Consider the following 11,003-nt stretch of genomic DNA (forward strand, 5'->3'; position numbering starts at 1 on the left):
TGGTCCGAGGGCGAGTTGAGCCAAGCCCCCACCTCTCAAGCCAGAGGGGACCCTCCCTCATATACATATACCATTTTAGGAAGTCATCATGTTTCCTCCCCTTTCCTGAGTAACAGAAAAATAGTGTCCCACAGCATCCACCCCAGAAATTGTGCTTGTGCAATACAGTTTTGTTTGGGGGCTTTTATGAGGGAACTGGTGTAAATGCTATCAGGCTTGCATGGCACTGCATTTAAAGGGATTTAAATACCCTTTCCCTGCAGAGGGTGGGCGGACCATTCCGAAAAGGCACAGCACGTCCTTGCGCACGGCACATCCCTTTGGAGATTGTGGCCAATGGTTGCTGCCCTGGACGTGTGCTGACACCTTGCCCACAGTCTGGCGACACGACTGTTACGGCTTGCTGGGATGTGGCCTCGGTGGACCAGGAGCAGGGAGGAGCACCCCTGCCCTGAAAACAGAGGTTGCCAGACTGCAGTTGGACGAATGTCTGTCATGTGATCCACGGTTTGAAAATTGAACCGCAGGATTGGCAACCTCCAGTTTCAGTTTATGTGTGAATGCGGCCAGAGTGTACACAACTTTTCTCTCTTAAAAACAGCCATCTGTCTTCAGCTAAAGACAATTTTGCTCTATGTTGTTGCTTCAGAATATGAGAAAACAAGTTTCCATGATAAAAGATGGGAATAAAATGTTAAGTGAATCTAACTTGCAGGATAACAAATCAAATCAAAGAGAATATGAATTGGAGGGGGCAGGAATGGTAAATAATCATCCACTAGTAAATAATATGGGTGAGCCAAAGGATGTGGGGCATTGTTTTATAGCTGCTTCTCTCCCAAACACAAAGTAATCTTATATAGATTTAACTAAGAGCTTATTCAGAAACTCCATTTTCTCCTTCTTCCTCTCCCTTTTCCTTTCTGACACCACACACACACACACACACACACACACACACACACACTCTCTCTCTCTCTACAGGATCCCCACAGGGACAAACATCTAAACAACAAAGCATAAAAGATACTAGAAATAATACAACAGGCACTTTCTTTGAAAATAAGTCAGTGGTGTTTGCCCTGAGTATTGTCATGTAGTCAGATCTCATTGGCTATGTAGTGTTGTGTATTCATTTCATAACACTATCTTTAATTGGATGGGAACTCCCAATCTGACTATTCATAGGAAGAAGGAATCCCTGAAAATACGATGCTAAAGCCACAGGGGTGAGGGGCAGTAAATGGGAACAAATCCAAGGTGAACATTTGCTCAGTGTAGAGTGTGTTCAAGAACTGTTTTGACACCCAGAAGCATTACTTCTGGCTCCCAAACTGAACTGAGCTACCTTTTGGCCATCACCCTAGTAAATAATGCTTTGAACTGAGTGATCAGACCTGCAATCCCTTTGAATTTCTCTGTTACTGAGGTCCACATTGATGCATCTGGCTCAGATCTTTCATTAATTTTCCATGGGATCTAACCTAGACCATTTCTCAGTGTTGTTTTAAAAAAAATTCCTTTGTATGATATATTACTTATTTTAATCAAATACAATTTTTTCTAATTGTCACAGCTATGGCAAACTCACAGGGGATGGTCTGACTTGTGTACATTTCTGACAGCGAAATCGGTAACAACAGCTGCTTTGTGCCAGCTATCTCATGTACCATACCTCTCAAGTCTTGTCATTCACATCTCCCCTAATTACCAAACATCTGCTTTCCATTCCCATTAACACTCCACTACCAGCTTGTCTAGTTTAATATCAATGACTCCTGACCTCCCCCAAGGAAGACACTTTATGTCAAAATTCCCCCCAAATGGAACCTGTTTCTGTACTCTAAATTTGTGTCTTTTAAATATGATCACTTCCTAAAATTGCTGTATCTCACAGCAAAATTAATGTGAAATTAAACAATGAATTAAACAAACTGAAAAGTCCATTTTAGAGGCAGGTTGCGGGCAAAAAGATGCTTTTCACCTTTCCGCCTCCAAGAAAGAGGTAAGATTTAAAGCTGAAAAAAGTATTAAGTGATATAAAGCAGCAGTAGGATGCATGACAGGTTAAAAAGGCAGCCTACGGGTTAGGGTATCTATCTGGCAAATATAGAACTATTATCTGAAATGATATCTGTCGACTTAAATAGAGACCGCAATGGAAGGTCCCAACTGCCTTTATTATTATTTTTAATTATAGATTATTATAATGGTGTTAATGCTCACTAGTTAATACAGGATTCTACAATTCAAAAGAATTATGGCTTTATAACATCAAGCTTTCCCCCCGCCTCTTTTATTCCAGGTTGCAATCTCATAAAAATTTATTCCTATTTGGAAATCAGATGGTACTTAAAATATTTAATAGCTTCTTTGTGTTTTCAAGTTGCATTATTACACTTTGACAAAGTGCAAGAAGGAAAAAGGGGTTGAACGATGGCAGGGTCTTTGAGCTTTAAATGACTGCAAGACTGACTCATAACCCACTCACCCCCCACCCGCCCGCCCTCATCAAGGTTAAGACAAAAAAGAATTAAAATATATTTTGTTGCACTGCTATGTTGGGTGATAAGTTTAAAAAGAGCACTGCAATGGTGATTATATTTAATATCTTTGTTTTAAAAAAACAACAGTAGTAAGATGTCCCCCAAATGGTCAGAATGAATATAGAAATCTGGCCATGGAAATGGACCTCTGCTGAGTAAAAGGGTAAGTGCTACCCTCACTTGCCTTCTCCAACTAGCTTTGTTCCACCTTTGTTTCCCTTATCTCAGGCCTGCTCAACTTAGCCCCCCCCCCAGCTGTTTTTAGACAACAACTCCCACAGTCCACAGCCACAGTGGTCAATAGCCAAAGATGATGGGAGTTGTAGGCCAACATCTGCAGGAGGGCCAAAGTTGAGCAGCCCTGCTTTAGCTCTTGCTTCTTTCCTCTGGGAATCTCTTGGGAATCTTGATCTTTTCTATTACCACAGCTAGCTACATCCTTACTTACATCAAACGTTGGGGCCAGCTTTTCTCCAAAATGAAATTCAAAAGAGAATGTTAGGGTGCCTTCAAGGAGAAGCTGAAATTTGGAGAGCAATCTCAGGGTTCCTCCTTAGGAGAAACATCAAAGAAAGTTCTCAGATGCTTGCTCCCCACCTCTGCTTATACTCCAAGGGCAGACAACCTTGGCACTCCAGCTATTGTTGAACTACAGTTCCTGTCATCCCAAAGTTGTTGCTGTAGTTCAGCAATAGCTGGAATGCCACGATTGCTTACCCCGTTATACACTGAGACTGTTCTCATGAGCAGTCAAACCCGGGCTTGGAAAGCCCAATCGAGCCTGATCTTGGCACCAGCTTGTCCCCAAGCCTGGGAAGTTACCCCATGCTTTAACCCCAGGTTCGGGCTCATGTGTGCGCATGGGCTGCAGGCAGCCTGCACACACACAAAGCCGAGCACCTGGCAAGAGCACCTGGCTGAAAGAGGATTCCTGAATGCACCATGCTCCTGGCACAGTGCATTGAGGTATGCTGGAGGACTTCCTCCTCCGGCTCCCTGCACTGCCGCTTGCTGCAGTTCTGATCATGTGCCACAGCTAGCAGCAGAGCCTTTAAATGGCAGTTGCTCATGTGCGGGGAGGCAGGAAGGAGCTTGCCTGCCCGCCAGCCATTTGCCCCACTTTCATGTTTGGCCATGTGCATGACCTTCAGGGGCAGAGCCACCATTATGTGAACTGGTTCAAAGAACCTGGGCCACTAATGGAAGGGCCCATTGAAGCCCGCAGGGGGGCTTGGCTTGGGCTCCAGAAGTGCCCCGAGTGAACTCCCCCCACCCATGCCAAGGCTGCAAGTAGGGGGGAGCAATTTCAGGCAGCATTTACTGTCTGAAAGCATCTATTTCCTAGGGAAATAGATGCTTTCAGGCAGCAAGCCCTGTCTGAAAAGGACAGGGGAGCGCTCACTTGGGGCTCTCCATAGACCAGGCGTGAGGGGGGGTTTCTCTCAGGGCCCTTCCGGAGTCCAAGCCACACCACATGCATTTGACATCACGGGACATCACTAGAGGGGCCGCCAGGCAGGGCTGGACTGGACCCAGGCCACCATTTGGCTGGCTCCTCCTCCTCAGCTGTAGCCTGTCCCTGTAGTCTTTTTAATGAAATACTCACCAAGTTTTGATGTCTACAGAAATGTGGCTTTACAGATAGATGACTCCTTGCATTATTTCTCCTGTATAACCCAACTCTGCTCTTGTTTTTCAGTTGCCCCAGTTCTTGCAGAAGGTGCCTTGGCTTCCCCAGGTCCTACATTATCACTAAGGGCAAGTTCAGATGACATGATAATGACAGACAACATGAAAAAAGCCAAACCTGAATCCGAAGGTGAGCCTGACTTCTGATGGTGATGGGATACACCTACATTAGTCATATTGTGCAAGCTTGCAAATATCCACCTCCTTCTGCCTTCCTTACAGTTCTGTAGTCAACATCTGCACCTGAGTGGTTACAGATGTCAGCATCTGGATCATGACTTTGGTGGGTTACCCAATATGACCAATGTCTGTTTCACCCTTATGTGACGGGATATTTGGCGCATGTGCATTCCTGGACTTTAGGGGAGAAGTTGACATTCACTGTTACATGTGAACCTCATCCTGGGGTGACAGGGAAATGGTACCCTGCTAACTTGGGAACAGGGAACCTGCTAACTTGGGACAGGGAAAGAGGCACCCTGCTAACCTGGCAGAGAGGCACCTTTTAATGTGATGATTCTCTTTATTTAGCAGGGGGAGAGTAACTGGCCCTCTGCACCCCCAGCACAGGACCTCCAGTGACTGTTGCTGGTGTCTATCTTATGTTTCTTTTTAGATTGTGAGGCCTTTGGGGACAGGGAACCATCTCATTTGTTTGTTATTTCTCTGTGTAAACAACCACCCTGAGCCCTTTTTGGAAGGGTGGTATAGAAATCAAATAATTAAATAGATAAATAAATAGATAGATAGATAGATAGATTTTAAAAAACAAATGTATTTCCAGACAGTAACGGTGTCAGCTGTTGCTCCATTCTGTATGACCACATTCTTCCCTGATGCTTTGCTGCCATCTCTGTATTTATTATACTTTATCATTTTACCCACCTCTCCATGTTAAAACAAGCACAAGGCAGCATACAATTAACAAACAATGAAAGACAATAAACCACACATTCAAAAGTTCAAAAACAATAAAACCAGTACAAACGCAGCAGCAAAATATAGTAAAACTGGTATATAAGCAGCAGTTGCATCAATCAAATAGTCTCACTGGCCAATGTCTGGTGCAGTGTTACATCTCCATAACGCTGCAAGGCAGCATCAGGTTCTCTTCATGTTCTTGTGACCCCTTTCCCCACAGTGCCATGTGTTGGGGCCCCAAGACTGGATGAGCAGTCAGTGGCCAAGGCCAAGAGGTGGCCTGGCCTAGGGCCTGGCCCAAGTTCCACTGACACCAGAGGTGGCTTGGTGAGTCACTGCCCTATCCTCCCTCCCCCTCACAAGGACCTTTCTTTCCCTCCCCTGCAACACGCCTCCTTCCCTCCTGGACCTTTCCCTTCCATATTGCCTTCCTCTCCTTCTTACCTTGTGGTGGCAGTGTCATGCCCTGGTTTGCTTAATGAACGCTGAGATGGAGCTGTTTGAGTGACAGCAACAGGGCGGTGTGTATATGTGGCAGCTGGAAGAGAGAGAGAGAGAGGTGAGAGAGAGTGAGTGAGTGAGTACACACTCACTCACTCTCTCTCACCTCTCTCTCTCCCTCTACCTCTCTCTCTGTTGTGTGTGTGTGTGTTCTGTGAGTGGACTTTGATGAGCATGTCAGGAAAAATTAGCAATTAATAAGCTAAGAAAGGTAATTCATAAACTGCTTTGCACTTAAATATTTACTTAAAATATTTAATAATATTTTAAAGGCTGGATTCCATTGTCTTTGCCTCTTCTATCAAATACTTGGAGTATTGGTTGGTTGTATTTTTATACTTCCCCATAGAAAATCTCAGAGCGGTTTATAATCTAAAGTAGTATGAATACGATGAATATTTATATACCCCTTTTCAATAAAAGTTCCCAAAGTGGTTCACATTGATATAAATAAATACATGGATAGGGCAAGTTGCTCCCCGCAACCCACTAAATAAAGAGAATCACTACCAAAAGGGTGCCTCCTTGCTCAGTTAGCAGGGGACAAAAAAGTAAAGTGTAGGATAATCTTTTTGACCTAATCTGTGCCTAATACTACAGCTGCAGCAAGGCCTATTAGTGCTCCTTCCTCACTGCATTTTCTCTGCCTTTTGAAAAGGTGCAGACCAAGAAGCTGAAAACTGACTGTTCCATTCCTGTTCAAAGGCCGGAAGAGTGGGAAGATAAGGGGCAGCAGGAATGGCAAAAGGAGATACAGGAGGGCACTGGTAGCTGGGTGGCAGCAGCCAGGACCATGACCTCCATCTTGTCTTGTCCAATCCACTCATTGGGTCAACTACTTGACCACAAGTCATTGGTGGGCAAGTTCTGTGGCAACCTTGCTATGAACTTCCCTGCTCAGGAAATCCAGCCAGGCAGTTTCCTTTTATTGACTGACTGATTGATTGCATTTCTAGACCGCCACATCCGAAGGCTCTGGGCGGTGCACAACAATTTAAAAAAAAACAACACCCATTAAAACAAGCACCGTTTAAAAACACACTGCGTAAAACAATATAAAAATCATTTTAAAACAATTCAGAGCCATTTAAAAACCAATTAAGATACTTAAAAAACAATTTAAAAACCTTGGAAGGCCAGGCCAAACAAATAAGTTTTTAGGGCTCTCTTAAAGGCCAATAACAAGCCTAAATTATGGATATCCACCAGGAGTGCATTCCATAGGCCAGGAGCAGCTACAGAGAAGGCCCGGCTCCGAGTCACCACCAGACAAACTGGTGGTAGCTGGAGACGGACCTCTCCATCACAAAGGCACTGATGTCTGTTAGTCCATAAAGTTTATAAAGTCTTAAAAAAAAAAAAACACCTTAGGAAGGCTTTCATCTACTTTTTATTGACTGAACTGATCTGTGTTTGGCTTTTTTAAAAAAGCCGGTTTGGGGATTGCTATTTTAATTTGTATCTTGTTTTTATATTCATTCTTATTTGTATATTATTCTGTTTGTAAACTGCTGTGAGAATCCTTCGGGTGAGACAGCGGGATAGTAAATGTGAGAAATAAACAACCAAATTAAAAAATACATAACTATACAAAGAGGTCTTTGTTACAAGTGGGGAATGGTGTGATGGCTGCTGACATCACAAAGGCATTGATGTCTTCCATTAGCAGGAAAGAGCAATGCTACACCTCTGGGCAGGTCTTAAGTGAAAAGTACATGGGGGCAGGGGGAAACTCTCATATAGGCAAAAGGCTGCAGGTCAAACTCAGCCTCTATGATCACACCACTCTCCATTTTCAGAAGTACTAACAAAACAGTCCAGGGGAAGACAGACAGCTAAAAGTTGCAGAGGTAGTAGGTCAGTATGAGGGAAGATCAGCCAGACTCCCAATTCAAAGAAATGCTGGACCAATGGGGGAACTGCACAAGTATTGCACAAAGAACCTTCCACTGGCCCACTGCACCAGTACAGCTTCAAGGACCACCAAGTTGACATCTTAAAGTGGTATTTGGAGTGGCAAGGGGAAGGATGAGTGTAGGGCAAATGGAAATTAAATCCAGGCAACATGGATGCTCTCCTGGTCAAGAGAACAGCTATTTGGTGATGGTTACCAGAGATGGCTCATCAGTAAGGGCAGGAGGGGCTGCCCCCGCCTCCCAACATACCAAACAAACAAGCAAGCAGAGAAACTCCAACTCAGTAGAGGCAGCCGGCATATCTTCCAAAGCATGGAGCTTCATCCAACCCCTCGTCCTTGCCTGTTGCTTCCTTCCTTGGTTTTATTGGCTGGAACAGCCTGCTAATCAAGTTGTTTCAGCCAGTCTGATCCCTAGGGGGCACTGGCCTGGCCACTCCAGGAATTTTTTTAAAAATGGGTTAAAAATGCACTTCCTGCTGGCTTCAGGTGCTGTATTTTCTACTTATTTTTTAGATCGTGGAGTGGTCGATGCCAGGCCGGTGCCCCCTAGGGATCAGACTGGCTGGAACAGCTTGATTAGCAGGCTGTTCTAGCCAATAAGACTAAGGAAGGAAGCAACAGGCAAGGAGGACGGGCTGGAAGAAGCTCCATGCTTTGGATGATTTGCTGGCTGCCTGTACTGGTATGTTTGAGTTTCTCTGGTTGCTTTGTTTTGTTAGATTGGTGAAGGGAATGCAAGTCTTGGCTTCCTCCCCCTTGAGTTCTATTTTCTGCTTATCTTTCTCCTTCGCCCCTGCCCCTCTTTTTTTGCTCCCTGCTTTCTGTCTTTTGCCTTTTGGTCCCTGGCTTCTCTTCTCCACCTTCTTCCTTTTGGCCCCTGCCTTTTGCTTTCTCCTGCCTTTCTGGTTTCTGCTGCCTCCCAACTTTCTGGTATCTTCCTTTTGGCCTTTCTGCTCCGTTCCCCCATTTCTGATTTATTCTTTTTGCCCCTGCTTTTCTGCTTTCCTCTCTGTTTTCCTCCATGCCAGCGGGCTTTCCCCCCACCAGCATGGAGAAAAGCATGGCGGGGGGACACTCCTGCAAGTGGAGAAGGGAAGCGACTCCTGGAAGTGGGGTCTCCTCGCCCCCCGCCCCCCCGGCAGCTAGCCCTGGTGCACACGAACCACCATTGGGTTCAGCACCTGCAATTTCCCCAGGCGAATGGCTTTACTGTGGCAGGAAATGCCTAACGTTAAGCCATCTTGAGCACTGCACAAAAGTGCTACTTTCTGAGGATGCATATAATGCACAGTAACTGCAGATCATCAGGAGCAAAGCTGAATAATGCCAGTGGCTGTATGAATGGCACCTTCTCTTGCCATCCTGATGTTGTGGGAAATGGTTCCCTCGTATGAACTCCCCTCCAGCTTAAGTGTAGTGAAGCTGTGTTCAATCACTATTTGGAAAAGCTCCTGGTTCTGAATGGGGTTGTACTCTCCTTGGTGGAGTTTGGGAATTCTCCTGGACCTGGGATTGCTCCTCTGTGCCCAGATGCTGACTGTGGCTTTGCTCGGCTTCAGATGGTGTGCCAACTGCATCCATTGTTGCCTCAGTTAACCTGGCTAAGGTTATCCATGCCCTTGCTACATCATGACCGGATTCCTGTAACATGCTCTACACAGATTGAAAACCCTTCAGAAATGTCAACTGTTTCAGAACGCAGCAGTGAGTGTCTTGACTAATATTAAGCCTTCAGAACTTTTTATTAGAGAATGTTTAGTATTTGATTTATGAAAGAAATGCAGCAGTGGATAAGTATGAACAGTGAATGGTTTCCTAATAAAAGATGGCCACGTACAACAGGAGGTTTGGTTTCAATATGATACCAACTGTGTGGGTTACCAGTCTGTTTCCAAGCTCTAAGTGGTTTGGGATCAATGTACTTGAAGGGCCGCCTTCTCCCTCAAGAATCTGCCCATCACATAAGAACATCTTCCGAGGCCCTTGTGTGTGTGCTTCTTCTTGGGAATGCTCATCTGGAGGTCACATAGGATAGGGCCTTCTCAGTGACTGCCCCCACTGAATGGAAAGCTGTTCCCTGGTTAAAAAAAACCACACCAAAAAACAGTTAGCCCCTCTTTGGGGGGTGTTTTGGTGGTTTGTTTAAACTTACTGGCTTACATATTGCTCAGTGACCCACTGATCTAACAGCAAGGCACCCGCACTGCCTCACGCCAAACCCATGTGTACAGTACTGGAATAGCTCCATGACTGCTAAAAAAAATAGCATCAGCACAGCAATGGCTCTCTCCCATCTCAGTCCATGCCAGCACTAATTTTAGCAGCCACTGAATGGTCCAGCAGTGTACACGTGGGATTGAGACCGATGGAGGCAGTAGGGGAGACCCACCGTTAGCTCAGCAGACCCCTCCACAGTATGTAGGCCACTTATTTCAGCTGCCTTTCCTGCAATTAGTTTGATCTCTTTGCTGTCTTGATCTGGTGATGCTTGCTCACATCTTTGCAGGTTGGCACTTGCTTAAGAGGGGTATAGCATTTTAAAATAGAAAAGGTAATAACGTTGAGTAGGAACTTGTAAATTCTCAGTGGTGTGGGGAGGGCATAGGCAGTCCGTGTTCTCATGGGCAGTGCCTCACCCGGGTGGCAGCAGTGTGTTCCTTACCCTGCCAGTGGCAGTGCATACTCCCTCTCCGGGTGGAGCTGGTGAAGGAGGCATTCTCCTCCCACCCCCAGCAATACATGCTCCTACCATCCATCTGGAAACGGCACTGGGGATGGGCAGGAGGTGGCACTGGAGAAGGGCAGTGGTGGGCAGCAAGAGCACAGCAGAACACAGTAGCCCCCGGAGAAGCTAACCAGTAGGGGCAGGGAGAGGAGGCGAGCCCAAGAGTAAAGCGAGGCAGTCCCAAAGGCAAGAGGGTATGGGTTCTTTGGCTCATGCACCTTATATAGGTCCGCTCCTGTCTATTCCCCTCCCACTTACACTGGTGTGGTCTTGTAGTTGGTGCAAGAGGTCTCAGCAGAGGTGATAGGGAGGAACAAGGGAGCAGTAAGGAGAAGGGAAACAAAGTGCTCAGATTTAAACCAGTGTTTACACTATTTACTGATCTGGCTTTACTGCCAACCAGTGGTATCCGAACGAAACAGTATATTTTTTATAGATTTTAGTTCCACAGCCCCAGAGCATCACTGGCCACTTGACAAAGTGTTCAAAAGACTTTCCCCCTTAATTTTTTTTTTTTTTTAAAAGCTCTCAGTGCATGCACGGGCTGCTCCTTTGACTTCAGATGTCAAGTATTTTCCTGTACATGGAACTCCATAGCAGGGGGAGAGTAACTGGCCCTATCCACCCCCAGCACAGTACTTCCAGTGACTGTTGCTGGTATCTATCTTATGTTTCTTTTTAGATTGTAAGCCCTTTGGGGACA

The sequence above is a fragment of the Hemicordylus capensis genome, chromosome 1 (assembly GCF_027244095.1).
Source record: "Hemicordylus capensis ecotype Gifberg chromosome 1, rHemCap1.1.pri, whole genome shotgun sequence".
Taxonomy (NCBI): domain Eukaryota; kingdom Metazoa; phylum Chordata; class Lepidosauria; order Squamata; family Cordylidae; genus Hemicordylus; species Hemicordylus capensis.